The 15,125-nt window shown below is 49.9% G+C and overlaps 1 protein-coding gene across 3 annotated transcripts in view; it reads left to right on the top strand.

Annotated features, from left to right (window-relative positions):
- UBXN6 (UBX domain protein 6) overlaps positions 1–15,125 on the top strand; it is a 91,642-nt gene that overhangs the window by 32,715 nt on the left and 43,802 nt on the right. The window lies entirely within an intron of this gene.

Raw genomic sequence — 15,125 nt, 5'->3', positions numbered from 1 at the left:
GCACAACAAAAATGAATATCACTTAAGTGTGCACGGATTTTTATATTTTTAAACCTACACATGCAGTCTGTACCCAAGACCTCTTAAATGAGGTATCATTCAGCATCGCACATGTTGTGGTTACGTTTACCCCAATCAGACACAATCATTCAACTTGCATTTATATATACTAGGGCATGCCCGTACTATATATATATCTAACATTATATCCCCCCCCTCTATTTACATCAAATGGTTTGGTCCATGAAATGTTTTGGTCCATTCGCAACGCCAAAGCGAACGGCGAACGCTTTACATGAAATGGTTTGGTCCATGAAATGTTTTGGTCCATTCGCAACGCCAAAGCGAACGGCGAACGGCTTGCGAGTACAGTGACAATCCCCCCCCCCCCCCCTCTATTTACATGAAATGGTTTTAATTAGTTTTAAAACATAGTTTAACGCCAACATATGGCATGCCCGTACCCGTACTATCCGTAATGGCGCACGCTCTCACAGGAGCTCCGGAAGGTCGCATATCGCAGGAAAGCGAAAGAATCGCAAATTAGTTTTAATTAGTTTTAAAACATCGTTTAACGCCAACATAGCGCCAACATAGTTTGCCGACGGGAAATAAATGAATACGCTCTCAAATGTGCCATCCGAGGCAGAGTGTGTTCGCCACGTTCGGCACACGCGATAGCTCGCTGCTCTCTGATTGGTTGAATCGTTTTTTGGACATAGCTCGGTAAGTAATTGTCCGATTAATATGAAACCTTGAAAAGGCACATCCTCGGGTCCCCAGCAATATACCTGGCAAGTTTCAAGTATATCGGACCGGTAGTTGTCGAGAAACAGCGGTCACAGACAAACAAACAAACAAACAAACATACACACAGAGATTACTGGAATTATAGATAGATTGTATTTAGAATAGAATAGGTTTATATATATACCGTAGCTAGTCCATCGCATGCACGTAGCAAATCATAGGCTTCCCTCGATAGTTTATCTTCTTATTCTATGTAGTATAAGGCTGTGTTTCCCACTAGTTGACTCTGCATTGCACCGAATTGAAATAAGATAGATTCCCTTTCATTGCCAAAAGCCTCCATTGCCAACCGCATTTGCCAACTGCATTCGCCCTCCATTAAGCACGCGGTCGGTTCGGAGAAGAAAGGCGTGTCTCCACCTCGTCATAGGAAGGAGGAGTGAGCCAACCCCGATTAACCAACCAAGCACGAGGGGTTTAGCTTGAGAGGGCGGAGAAAGAACGATCGGGGAGTTTCGCGAACGTTCCAGGGTGTGGCGCTATAAAACCCGTCGCCCGGAGCCTCCCACCGCAGTCCACTGGGAGAGTGTTGAGTACTCGAGTTTCAGTGGAGGAGGAGCAGTCCACCGAGAGCGAGTTGAGTTCAGTGGAGGAGGAGCAGTCCACCGGGAGCGAGTTGAGTTTCAGTGGAGGAGGAGCAGTCCACCGGGAGAGAGTTGAGTACTTGAGTTTCAGTGGAGGAGGAGCAGTCCACCGGGAGAGAGTTGAGTACTTGAGTTTCAGTGAAGGAGGAGCAGTCCACCGGTGGTTGTTGTTGAGAGTTCAGTGGAGGAGGAGCAACAAAGTCAAGTTCAGTGGAGGAGTGACTGCGAAAGTTGAGTGAACCAACCGCAGATTTTGACCACGGCAGCTTTGGGCGTTGACGGCAGTTGCGGCCGCGAAGCATGCCGCTGTGCGGATACGATTGGAGAGGGTCGGCGGCTGCTCACCTCGAGCCATGCGATCAGACCAACCACCCGCATCCTTCCCGCCTTGTGATCCCACCTCCTCGTCCGTCCAGCCATCCACTTCCAGCCATTCGTGCCATTCCTAGCATCCCCCATGTAAGTCTGATTGTCGTCCGTCTTCTGTGTTGTCCTGGGGTATAAGTTAAGCCTGTTTAGATAAGTTAGTATTGCACTGTGTCTTCTGATCCTTCCATCCTTCTGTCTTTATTTTCATATCTTTCCTTCTCCTTGGTTACTTTTGATGTGTACATAATAGTTAGTAATAAATTATATTATTTTGTTCTTCCTACCTTGCCTTTCTTTCCTTTACATCCGTTTCGTTTTCGTGATTTCCCCATTGGATACCTGTGGCACGATTTGGCCAACGTTTAAGAATCGGGTCAGTTACTTGCTAATGGTTCGTGCCGCGGCTGCTAATCTGCTCGGAAATTAACATCTTGTCCGCGGTCGCGAACGAGGTTGCTCACCTGCCTCCCCAGGAGGGAGCTGGGCAGCTTCAGGACTCACGTCGGTCAGTCACAAACAAGGGGATTAATCCCCCCTTCTTAAGGGGAAAAGGGGCCGACGTTGAGATCTGTAACATTATATATATATATATATATATATATATATATATATATATATATATATATATATATATATATATTGTTACAGACACGACTTTGATGTTAAAGTGGGCCGAGCGGAATGGCCGTCGTGTCCGCACAAATTACCCGACTATACTCGACGTTGACGAAGTCGCGCGATGCTGACTCAATAAGAAAAAGAAGACACCCGGCTGGATCACAATAACACAATACGACACCAGGGGTTCAGTTCTCAAGACCTCCGGAGGAGGTTATATTAAGGCGGAAGGTTAGATTACAACTACAAGAGGGACAGCATAGAAAGACAAGCACTTAGACACAATCTTATATTATTCCCAACAGACGACAGATAAACGGGACAAGGCTGACTCACACGGGGATTGATGGCTAGGAAAGGCAGAATCGATGGCTCAAGGTGCACTCTTGGCTCAAGGACAGGGTACTGTACGGTCCAGTAGATGCAGGAGGTTTCACAGCGCTCGAGGTGGCGTCTTGTCGTCTCAAGCTGGGGGCGCATCTCACGTCACATCCGGCGCGGGGCCGCGTATATCCGGCGGGGAGTGACACGCCCTCGGCTCGTTAGCTCCGCCTCGTGGAATCGGCACGTTGCTTCTCATTGGGTGCGTGCGGGGGGTTTACCAGGCTCCGCCCTTGACGAGGAGCTGACAAGGAGCCCCTTCGTGGTAACCCCGTGGAGCGCATGGTCTATGGCGCTAATCGAGCCGGTGTGAGGACGCATCCTCCCCCGCTCCGCCGCCATCTCCTCTGTTGTTGTTGTAATTGTTGTTGTAGTTGTTGTTGTAGTTGTTGTTATTGTTGTTGTTTGGGGAAGAAGATGGGAGGAGGTATGGGAAAGGTCCTAAACTCACTACTGATGCCATATAATCACATTCTGGTGCAACGAAGAGTCATAATTAATGGAAACGAGGCCTTAACTGACATAGATTAAGAATAACTAGGAAGATGTCCGAAAGTTGTCTACGTGTGGTGCGGTGGACCTGGGCACGACATTTAATGGGGGAATAAGGGGAAGGTCGGCTCTACTGATTGTTATTTACATGCAATGGGACTAGGGAATGGGGGATTGGGGAAAGTTGGGGAGTATTGGAGAAAATAGGGGAATATTTACAAGCGGATATGGAGGCCAAATTCCATATTCGCAACATTGCACCCTTCTCTACCCTCGGGGCGTCCCGACCCGATAAATTTTTACCTACTTTAGTGTGGCACGCAATGTAGTTCCCTCTACTATTAACTCTACCCTGAGTGCGACAGTTTTACAGATATTCACAAATGAGTAAATATGTCCCCCTGCGACGTTGCACCCTTCTCCTCACAGAAACACACCCACAGGATAACCGAATCCGGAAAGAATTCTCAAACTAAACATACAGCCGGTAGGGAGCATTATTTACAAGACTACGCTGCTATTTACACTACGATCCAGGACCTGTTTTTGGAGGAACACATGCAGATGTTATGCATAGAGAGAGAGCGCGCTTGCCAACATCGATACACCAACCCACGAGTGCTCTGTGGCCGACGGCCTTTAATAACGTGCAGAGCACCCTTTCCCAGCATCAAAAGCACCACCCCACCACCAATCGGTGCAGTCACCATTGTTCAATGATTAAAAATAAATTCGACAACCCCTAACCCTGCAGGTGTCTCTTGCTCTTCTTGTGGTGCACTTGGTGTTAACTAAAAGTGGTTCACCTGTATGGCATAGGTGCCACGTTGACCCAGAGGTCCATCCCCGGGTGGTGCTTGGCCGCAAACGAACTGCGGTCCATTGTGGGTGGCCACAAACATTGCGGTCCATATGGTGTATCGATCCCGGCAGCAAACAGCGAAAGTGCAGGCCCACAACTGCGCAGCCAGCACCTCTCTCTCCTCTCTCTCTACCCCAAAGCCAGATCCTCGGAGGTGGGAGACAAAAGAAGAAACAAGTGAGTAAGGTGGTAAGGGCGCAAAAGTGCACGCAATATAAGGTAATGCACACTGGGGGCACATGGGAACCAGGTGAGACAGGTACGTTCCTATCGTACGCCCCCCCCCCCACCAGGTAACCTACATGGCCCCTCCCTTACCCCTTACTGTATCCACACAACACAACACTACCCATAAACATCTACTTTACAAATCAACAAACATCCCTACTGTCTTCCCCGTTCCTCCCATAAACCAAATTCGTCTTCTCTCCCTCCTAACCAATCAAATTTGCCATTTTCAACTCTCATCAAAATTTGCCATTACCAATTCATCATCAGTCCCTCCTAGGGAGGGAGAGATGGAATCACCCCAATGTCTCATCCACGTCGTGATGCGTCTCACAAATCCTCACAGCAATCTCATTTCCTGCACAAAACAAAGAAAACACAGGTGTGGAGTCATCATCATCACCACAGGTAAGTGGCTGCGTATGGTGCGACAGGTTCTTCAATCCTAACTATTTCCTAAATGACTTTAACAACTTTACACTACCCGGGGTCTTTCTCCGGCCAAACCATTGGCCCCCTTACACTATGGGTTCTAAAAACCAATTCCCATTGGCCAAACTGTGGTGCTTTTCAATTTGGGGTCTCACTCCCCCGATTCATCTCCCGGTGCCCTCGTACAATTTCTGGGCTGCGACGTGTACCTCTCCCAGTGGGTCTACCCACCTGCACACCTCCACCACTGCAGTTGCCTCCGAGCTTACCTGCTCCTTACCCTAACCTAACTACCAGGGGAAGGCCCTCTGGCTCTCTCCCCACTCCGTGCCCTCTCTGGCACTGGGCTGCCCGATCCACACCCGGGATCCTCAGGCACCCACTCACAACTACCGGCTCCCAGAGCCCACCTGCGGCCTCACCTGGCCGACATCCTCACAGTGGTGGAGTGCCCAACCAACTACACACACTAACAGGCTACACGCCCAGCCATTTCCACAACACTAATGCACCCATTCACAACACCATTCTGCAACCGCACCACAAATGCCAATATCCAACCACAATTTACCTGCACCCTCTACCTAACACTTACACTACCCGCCCCGGGTACTCGTGAAAGGGGTCCACTCTTCCCCCATCCACACCTTCGCACCATGCACACCACTCCGTACCACTTACTCCAACTCTCTCCACACACCTGTATTTGCACACCTGTGCTCTCACACCTGGTGCCACCTGCACCCTTCTCTCCCCAAGCGCATTCGCGCTGATCCACAACACTCATTACTCACACACTGTTCCTCACACCTGTCCAGTTGCACACCTGTGCAATCACACCTGTTCAGTTCTCACACACACGGCATCATCTCAGCTGACTACTCCCCTCTGAAACTTGCGCTTCCCAGTCGTCCCTTTAAACTATTGCGCTCCCACGTCATTATCATCCACACTAATCTACCTGCGTCCCCACTACAGGTATCAGTCACTAACTAAACTTAACGTCACCTAATGTCAATCTCTTCTAGGGCCCTACACACGATATATCCTAACCCACCCGGGCTAGTTTTCACTGCCATACACCCCATAAGCTATTGCTCCTTTGCCCCCCTGGGAAGGGTGGCAGGGATGCCATCCCACCACATCGGGGGTCTCTCACTACCAATTTTGCACATCAAATTTCCACAAATCAAAAATTTGGCCAATCACTGCCCATCATCTGCCAATCACTACTGCCAATCCTTTGCCAATCATCAAATTTTGTTTTTCTCTAATTTTGGGTCCAAAACACTAACCTCATCACCCAGTCTACTCACTAATACCTCTCGGTGCGCCAATTCCCGTCCAAAGCCCGGCTTCGTAAAGCCAAGCAATGGATGCTGGTTGTTCTGTGCCAGTGGCTGGCTGCATCCTGCCTTCGGTGCAGGGAAGGAGGTTTACCCGGCCCGAGATCCCACGCCCCATCTCGGCACGGAGCCATCCAATGCCCCGATCTCGACCTGCCGGCACGTCTCACCAAAAAGTGGTCGCCATGACGACCCTTTCTATCGGGCTGCCAGCTCCGCCTAGTGGAGCCTGGACGCGGCCGTTCAAAGCGAGGCCCGGCACGCACCGAGGGCCTGCTTCGGCTAAAAGTCGCTCTAACCTCTAACCCGTGTAACGTCGATGCTTCACCTGGACGCTTACACCCCGCAGCCCGTTCCTTGCTCACACATCCAGCTGTGCCCATGCTCCTCGTACCCTTCCTTACACACCCAGGTACACCCATTCCACTCACAGCCTTGGTCACACACCTGACCACCGAACACTTTGGCACACATTCGTTGCTCGCACACCTCACCAATACACCGCTTCGCACCCCCTCCTCGGTCACCTCCTCTGTGACAATCACAGGTGTGCTCTCATTCGCACACCCAACCACGTGCCTCACCACCAACTCCAGCGTGCATTCCCACTCACGCTCTACCATTCCAGGTGTGCATCCTTCCATCCCAGGTGTACATCCTCGCTCACCTGTCACAACTAACTCACGCTCCATGTCACTCTCACTACTTTCACCTCCATTCCTGACAGCGCACTCACCCTTACTCTTGACAGCGCACTCTTTCCTCGTGCACCTGTCCGTCACACACCTTTCTCGCGCACACTCTCCCGTTACACCCTCTGTAACACTCACCACAGGTGGACACTCTTCCTTACTTCTGACAGCGCACTCTTTCCTCATGCACCTGTCCGTCACACACCTTTCTCGCGCACACTCCTGCGCACACTCTCCCGTCACACCCTCTGTAACACTTACCACACCGCGCTTCCATGTGCTCCCTCGCACACGCGCTACGACCGACTCACTCTCGCCAGCACCCTCACTACTCCTTGGCACGCACTTTTTCCTCACACACCCCAGAGTCGGACTTTCTCGCACACCTCCTCTTTCGCACACCAGACCTGTCGCACACTTCACCAACGGCCTCTCACGAACACCCGGGTCCATCTCGACCCCCAAGCTCCTTAAATCCCCTGGCGCATCATACGCACGACCATATTGGTCACCACTTACACCGGGTCCTCTTCCTCTTCGCTTCTCCTCCATCACCTGCGAATCCCTCATCCGGTTAATGAGCACATCATCACGATCCAAACACAGACTTTGGACCAATTCTTTTATCTCCTCTTTTATCTCTTTCTTATCCCCTCTCCGTCGCTTCTTAATTTCGCTCATCCCTTCTTCCACTTCTTCTAATTTCTGCTTCACCTCTTTTATTCCCCGGTACGTATCCTCAAGCTCATCCTCTAAGGCTACCTTGACCGTTTCCATGTGCGTCCTCACCTGCCGGTCCGTCGTCTCCATAACCTCTATCACCTCGTCCAGCCTCGTTGTCAGTCCCTCACGTACCATCTGACATTCCCTCTTTGTCGCTACCAAGTCATCTTTTAGTTCTTTCTGTGTCGCCTTTAAACCTCCTAATACCGCAGTGTTCCTTTGAACCTGCTCCACTAACTCCGTCTGTCCCACCGTCAGCTGCTCCACCTCCTGCGTCAGGTCCTCTATGCCCCCTTGTAACTTTACAGTCCCCTTTCTCACCTCCTTTTCCATGTGCTCCTCACAGTGCCTCACCTCCTCGCGCACTCCTCCGACCTCCTCACTCACTCCTCTTCTGATCCCCTCTCCCATCACTTGCATCTCCTGCCCAGATGCCACCCTCATCTGCTCCATTTCCTCCCTGTGAGCATCCAGTTTGGTTTCTACCCCCATTCTGACCCCCTCTATCTGCTGCTCCATTTGTTTAACTTCCCTTTCCGCTTGGTCCCTCATGTCCCTCAATTTGCCTTCCATCCTGTTTTCTAACCCCTCTAACCCATTTTTCACTCCCTCTATCTGATTCTCCTGGGCAGCCATTCTATTTTCTACCCCCATTAACCCATTTTTCACTTCTTTTATCCCGTTGTCTAACCCCTCAAAATTATTGTCTAACTTCCCAATTTTCTTGTCTAACTCCTCAAAATTATTGTCTAACTTCTCACCGGTACCCCTCGCTTCGTCCCTCATTACCCCCATTTGGTTTCCCATTACCCCCAATTGCTCACTCTGAGCATCCATCCGGCCCTCCAATCGCTCACTATTCTGGGCCATAAGGGCCTTCATTTGTATACAAAACGAGTTCCAATCCATCGGGGGCGCTGCCACGGTCGCCGGCGCGGTGACCAGCGAGGCGCCATTTTGCGTGCTTGCTACCCTCGCTGTTTCGCTCTCCTCATGTCCCTCATGTCCCTCAATTTGGTCCTGGACCGACCCTGCTTCACTCTCCCCTACCGGACCCCAGCCGTCTTGATCCGCCATAGCGCGACTTGCAAAATTCGAGTTTCGTAAAACAAAACAAATTTCGGCCGCTCCAAATTTTGACCAAATTTTTTTTTTCCTCTATTCGTTTTTTTTTTTTTTTCAAAATTTGGTCGGGCCTCGAATCTCACTCCCGACACCAATTGTTACAGACACGACTTTGATGTTAAAGTGGGCCGAGCGGAATGGCCGTCGTGTCCGCACAAATTACCCGACTATACTCGACGTTGACGAAGTCGCGCGATGCTGACTCAATAAGAAAAAGAAGACACCCGGCTGGATCACAATAACACAATACGACACCAGGGGTTCAGTTCTCAAGACCTCCGGAGGAGGTTATATTAAGGCGGAAGGTTAGATTACAACTACAAGAGGGACAGCATAGAAAGACAAGCACTTAGACACAATCTTATATTATTCCCAACAGACGACAGATAAACGGGACAAGGCTGACTCACACGGGGATTGATGGCTAGGAAAGGCAGAATCGATGGCTCAAGGTGCACTCTTGGCTCAAGGACAGGGTACTGTACGGTCCAGTAGATGCAGGAGGTTTCACAGCGCTCGAGGTGGCGTCTTGTCGTCTCAAGCTGGGGGCGCATCTCACGTCACATCCGGCGCGGGGCCGCGTATATCCGGCGGGGAGTGACACGCCCTCGGCTCGTTAGCTCCGCCTCGTGGAATCGGCACGTTGCTTCTCATTGGGTGCGTGCGGGGGGTTTACCAGGCTCCGCCCTTGACGAGGAGCTGACAAGGAGCCCCTTCGTGGTAACCCCGTGGAGCGCATGGTCTATGGCGCTAATCGAGCCGGTGTGAGGACGCATCCTCCCCCGCTCCGCCGCCATCTCCTCTGTTGTTGTTGTAATTGTTGTTGTAGTTGTTGTTATTGTTGTTGTTTGGGGAAGAAGATGGGAGGAGGTATGGGAAAGGTCCTAAACTCACTACTGATGCCATATAATCACATTCTGGTGCAACGAAGAGTCATAATTAATGGAAACGAGGCCTTAACTGACATAGATTAAGAATAACTAGGAAGATGTCCGAAAGTTGTCTACGTGTGGTGCGGTGGACCTGGGCACGACATTTAATGGGGGAATAAGGGGAAGGTCGGCTCTACTGATTGTTATTTACATGCAATGGGACTAGGGAATGGGGGATTGGGGAAAGTTGGGGAGTATTGGAGAAAATAGGGGAATATTTACAAGCGGATATGGAGGCCAAATTCCATATTCGCAACAATATATATATATATATATATATATATATATATATATATATATATATATATATATATATATATATATATATATATATATATATATTGTTACGGACGCGGTTAAAGATGTTATTTACCGAGCGGTTGGTATTACCGCGACCCGAACAGTTATTCCCCGACTAATACCCGATTTGCCCCAAACTTTGGCCGAATCGCGCCACCGCTATTCAATCGGGAAAACTCTAAAGCGACCGAATGCAAAGAGGAAAACGAAGGCAAAGAAAGGTTTGGAAATACTACTAAATTTATTTACTATTCACACACATAAGCAAAAAGACAGCAGTCACGTTTATTTACAAGCACATGAGACGCAGGTGACACAGTGAAAATACTAGCTTATTCAGACTTATTGTTACTACCCAGGGACAAGACAAAAGACAGACTACGAGCACACTTACACGGGGAATGATGTTAGGGATGGCAGGTGGGTGGCTGGTGGATGGCTGGCGGGATAGGGAGGTCCAACTAGTTCTGCAGCTGATCGACTCGTGGGCAGCCGCCGCTCCTTCGCGGCCCTGCTCCAAACTGCCGTCCAGGCCTCACGCTGCTGTGGCTGCAGTTTCGGTGGCTCCAGCTGCAGCAAATGCAGTTTCAGTGGCTCGAGCTGCAGCAAGTGCAGTTTCGGTGGCTCGAGCTGCAGTGAGTGCAGTTTCGGTGGCTCGAGCTGCAGTGAGTGCAGTTTCGGTGGCTCGAGCTGCAGTGAGTGCAGTTTCGGTGGCTCGAGCTGCAGTGAGTGCAGTTTCGGTGGCTCGAGCTGCAGTTCAACCCTGGACTTCTCTCGCAGTTTCTCCGTCAAAGCTCATCTCTCTTGTCCCTCTGTCGTCAAAGCTCTTCTCCCGTCTCTGCTTTGGGAACGCCCTGCCTGCGGGTTATATAGGCCCCGCCCCTCAACCTTCGCGAACCTCCTCGATCTTTCTTTCCACACCCTCTCCAAGTCCAACTCCTTGTTCGTGGTTGGTTGAGTGGGGCTGACTCACTCCTCCCCTCTATGACGAGGTGGGGACCCGCCTTTCTTCCCCAACCCGCCTTTCAATTGCTTGGAGATCTCGCGAGATCACGGCGAGGTCACGTCTTTTCGAAGCTGCTCCATGCGCTCACGCTTTCGAAGCTAAGTGATATTTCTCAATTGTGTTTTTGTCGAGACTGTATCTATCTTTCGTTGTATGTACCTACAGCGTATCTTTTGGAAATTTTTCGGTGCTAATTTTTTCGTTCATGTATACACAATCGTCGGTTAATGGTATCGAGTATTCTGCGGCCTAGTACTCGTAGGCTTAGACTACCGTACCGTATCAGACCTTGTGGTTTGTTTTTCTCTCAGCGATTCGTCGAATGCGCTGAAATTATTTTCGTTCTCTGTTTTGTACTAGTCGTTCACCCCGTACCTCCTTGTTTAATATCTGTACTCACAAAAAAAAAAAAAAAAAAAAAATTTTTTTCCTTCCCAGGTCTTATTCGTTTATTTGTTGTTCTTTTTGTTCGTTCGTTCTTCGTTCGCGATCACGCGGTTAGAAATGTATAATCTCTCCCCTGAACAACTATTTTCTCTCATATATTATAACACCCTTTTCTTCTTTTCCTACAAAAGGATGCTTTCGTCTTGCTCACCAAATCTATTCATTCCAAAAAATATATATAATACCATCTCTTACAGTTCCTCCTTTCTACATTCCATAAACTATCCAGAACTCCATCCCTCCTCCAGTGTCCTCAAACGTATTTTTGACTCGAAGGTCTCAAACTCATTTTGCAAAAATGTTTGTTTCCCATGAATCGTACACTTTTCAAAATCCAATCTCACCCCTCCCCTCCAAATCCTCCCCATCACCCATCCCTTTCAAATCTCCCCCCTTGCCCCTTCCCTCCCCTCCCTCCTAAACTCCCCCCACACCCCTCCCCTCCGAGACTCTCCCTCGCTCCTCCCCTCCTAGACTCCCCTCTCACCCCTCCTCCTCAAAGCATCCTCCCTGCTTCTTCCTCCTTCCAACTTTCACCTTCATCTCCCCAAACCTCCTGCCTTGCTCTTCCCCTCCTCAAATAACACCTCACTGTGCCTCACCCAATCTCCATCAAACCTTTTGTCTGCCCCATTCTTCCCTTTCTCCAAGCTATTCTGAAATCTCTGACACACCTTCAACAGCTCTCCCTACCTCTTCCTCCTCTTCCACATCTTACCCTACCCCTCCCCACCCCCTGTTCTGGACCCGATGCTCCCCCTTCCTCTTCATTAACGGTATGGACCTCAAACATCCGGGGCCTTCGCTCAAACTTGACTGACCTCTCCATACAGGTTGCTTCTGACAAACCAGATGTGATCTGCTTAACAGAAACTTTCCTCCTTCATGATGTCTCTGATGCCTTGGTATCTCTCCCAGGTTACTCCCTCCTCCGGTATGATAGACCTGAGCCTCGTCCTGGAGGTGGGGTTGCTATCTTTATAAAAAACTCTCTTCCTCACTCGCCCTCCACTGCCCTCTCTCCACCTCACCCCCAGGAATACCTTTGGCTACGGCTTCCCCTTCGCTCCCACCTTTTGTTCATATGTGTGTTGTACCGTCCACCAATCAGCGATGACTCCATCTACATCTCACTGTCGAATAATATGGACCAACTTCTATCTACCCATCCCAACTCTCTCTTCCTCATATGTGGTGATTTCAATTGTCACCATGCCAGTTGGCTGGGTGTGGGTACCTCTCTCACCAGCCATGGCTCTTCAGCAAAGGACTTCTGCGACTCACTGGGACTGACACAATCTGTCAATTTCCCGACCCGGATCTCAGTCAACGGAGCATCTTCTCTTCTGGATTTGGTTATGACAAACTTCCCTGAAAATGTCTGCTGCTCTTCTTCTGCTCCAATCGGCTCATCTGATCATGTGCTTGTCAAAGTGGACATCTCTCTGACCATTCTCAGAGAACCTCCTCAGCGTCGACGAGTCTGGCATTTCACTCAGGCCAACTGGCACGGTCTTCAAGCAGCCATCAATCATCTGGACTGGTCTCCCATCTCTACCGCCTCTGACATCAACTCATCCTGGGAATTCTTTCAAAGTAAATTGCTCTCTCTCATGCACAGATTTATACCATCTCGTCTTCAGTTGTCATACCCTTCCTCCCGTCCATGGTACACGGAATCTTGTGGTGAGGCTGTTGCCCTGAAACAACTTGCTTTCGTCTCCTGGAAAGCAAATCCAACGGAAGGAAATCTCATTTCCTTTCACAAAGCCCGAAACAAGTGTGTGTCCACCCTCAGGAGAGCCAGGAAACAATATCTCACCATTCTCAAGACCGAACTCTCTTATCTGTCTCCCTCTTCCAAATCCTGGTGGCGTCTGGTCAAATCTGTTTCTGGTGTTTGTTCCCCCTCCATCCCCTCCCTCACCTCAAACGGCTTAACGGCTGACTCCGCACGTGAAAAAGCTGAATGCCTCAACTCTGTGTTTGCCTCTAAATCTTGTGTCCCAAACCCATCCCTCTCTGTACCCACCGTACCCAGTCGTACCCAGCTGCTCCTGGACTCTGTGTCCTTTCCTCCTGACAAGGTGGAAAAGTTTCTGTCAACCCTCGACTCTGATTCTGCAACTGGTCCTGACGGCATCAGCCCACGGGTCCTAAAATCATGTTCTTCTGCTCTTTCACTCCCTCTTTCTGTTCTCTTCACCCTCTCTTTTGCTCAAGGTCATCTGCCATCTGCTTGGAAATCAGCCAACATCACCGCTTTGCACAAAAAAGGTGCAAAAACAGATCCAGCAACTACAGACCAATCAGCCTTCTCCCAATTATCAGCAAAGTCATGGAATCTATCATTGCTTCAGATATTAAATCTTTCCTCTTCTCCAATGGCTTGATCTCTGATCATCAATTTGGTTTCAGACCTGGTCACTCTACTCTGGACATGCTGCTTCTGCTTTCTCAACAATGGATGGAGGTCCTCAACGCCAAACAGGAAATTAGAGCTGTCTCCCTTGACATTTCACGTGCCTTCGATACGGTCTGGCACCCTGCTCTGCTCTCCAAACTCTCCTCCTTTGGTATCCATGGAAATCTCCACGCATGGCTGGCGGACTTCCTCTCTGGTCGTAGTCAACGTGTGGCCCTGAATGGGTTTCTCTCATCTCCTCTTCCTGTTCAGGCTGGAGTTCCCCAAGGTAGTGTTCTGGGCCCTGTGCTTTTTCTGGTCTTCATCAATGATCTCTCTGACTCTCTTGAAAATCCTCTCTATCTCTTTGCTGACGACTCTACTCTCTGTCGCTCCATTCCTCATCCCTCAGATCGGCAGTCTGCAGCCTCCTCACTCTCTGCAGACCTGGACAAAATCACAGACTGGTCAAACAAGTGGAACATGTCTTTCAATCCTGACAAATCTCACACTCTTACAATGTCTCTCCGAAAGGACCGACTGGACAACCCTCCCATCTACTTTCTCAACAATCCTCTCCAAGAAGTTCTGTCGCTCAAGCTTTTGGGTCTCACTATCTGCCATGATCTTTCTTGGGAAAACCACATTTCCAAGCTGGCCTCCAAAGCCAGTCGCCGACTGGGCATCCTCCGTCGTGCGAAGTCCTTCCTTGGCACACCTGAGCTCCTCACCACATACAAGGCTTTCATCCGCAGCTCAATGGAATACTGTTCCCCCCTCTGGCTGGTGCTCCTGCCTCACACCTTGCTTGGCTTCACGCTGTTGAGGCCAAAGCTTTCAGAATCATTGGAATCGCCTGCGATGTAGTCAACGCCGAGGGCCTTTCACTCACTCACCGCAGGCAGGTTGGTGGTCTTTCTGTCTTCTACCGACTCCTCTCCGGCCTTGCTCCCCCAGCTCTCTCTGTGCTCTGTCCCCCCAATATTCCTTCAGGTCGCACAAGATCTGCCTGCAACCCTCTTATGGTTAAACTGCCAAAGTCTAGGCTCTCTGCTCACCTTCACTCTTTCATTCCCCTTTTCTCCCGCCTCTGGAACAAACTCCCCCACTCCCTTCAATCCCACTCCTCCCTCCAGGTCTTTAAAACAGCTGTTCACCACCATCTCTTATCTTCCCCCATCGAAAACCTTGATCTTTTCTACCCCCGGTAATTCACCCCAGAGTCCTTGCAGTGTTCATATGTTTTAATCCTCTCCCACCTCCCCCCAAGTCCTCCCGATGTCCCTGCTCTCAAATGTTGTGTTTGTGTCCTTCACCTTCTTCCCCCTCTCTTTTGTGTCCTCCCCCCTCTCTCCCCATCTTGTCTGCCGCTCC

Source organism: Myxine glutinosa, chromosome 2, assembly GCF_964187855.1.
Source record: "Myxine glutinosa chromosome 2, kmMyxGlut1.1, whole genome shotgun sequence".
NCBI lineage: Eukaryota > Metazoa > Chordata > Myxini > Myxiniformes > Myxinidae > Myxine > Myxine glutinosa.
This window is presented reverse-complemented; position numbering and strand designations above follow the sequence as displayed.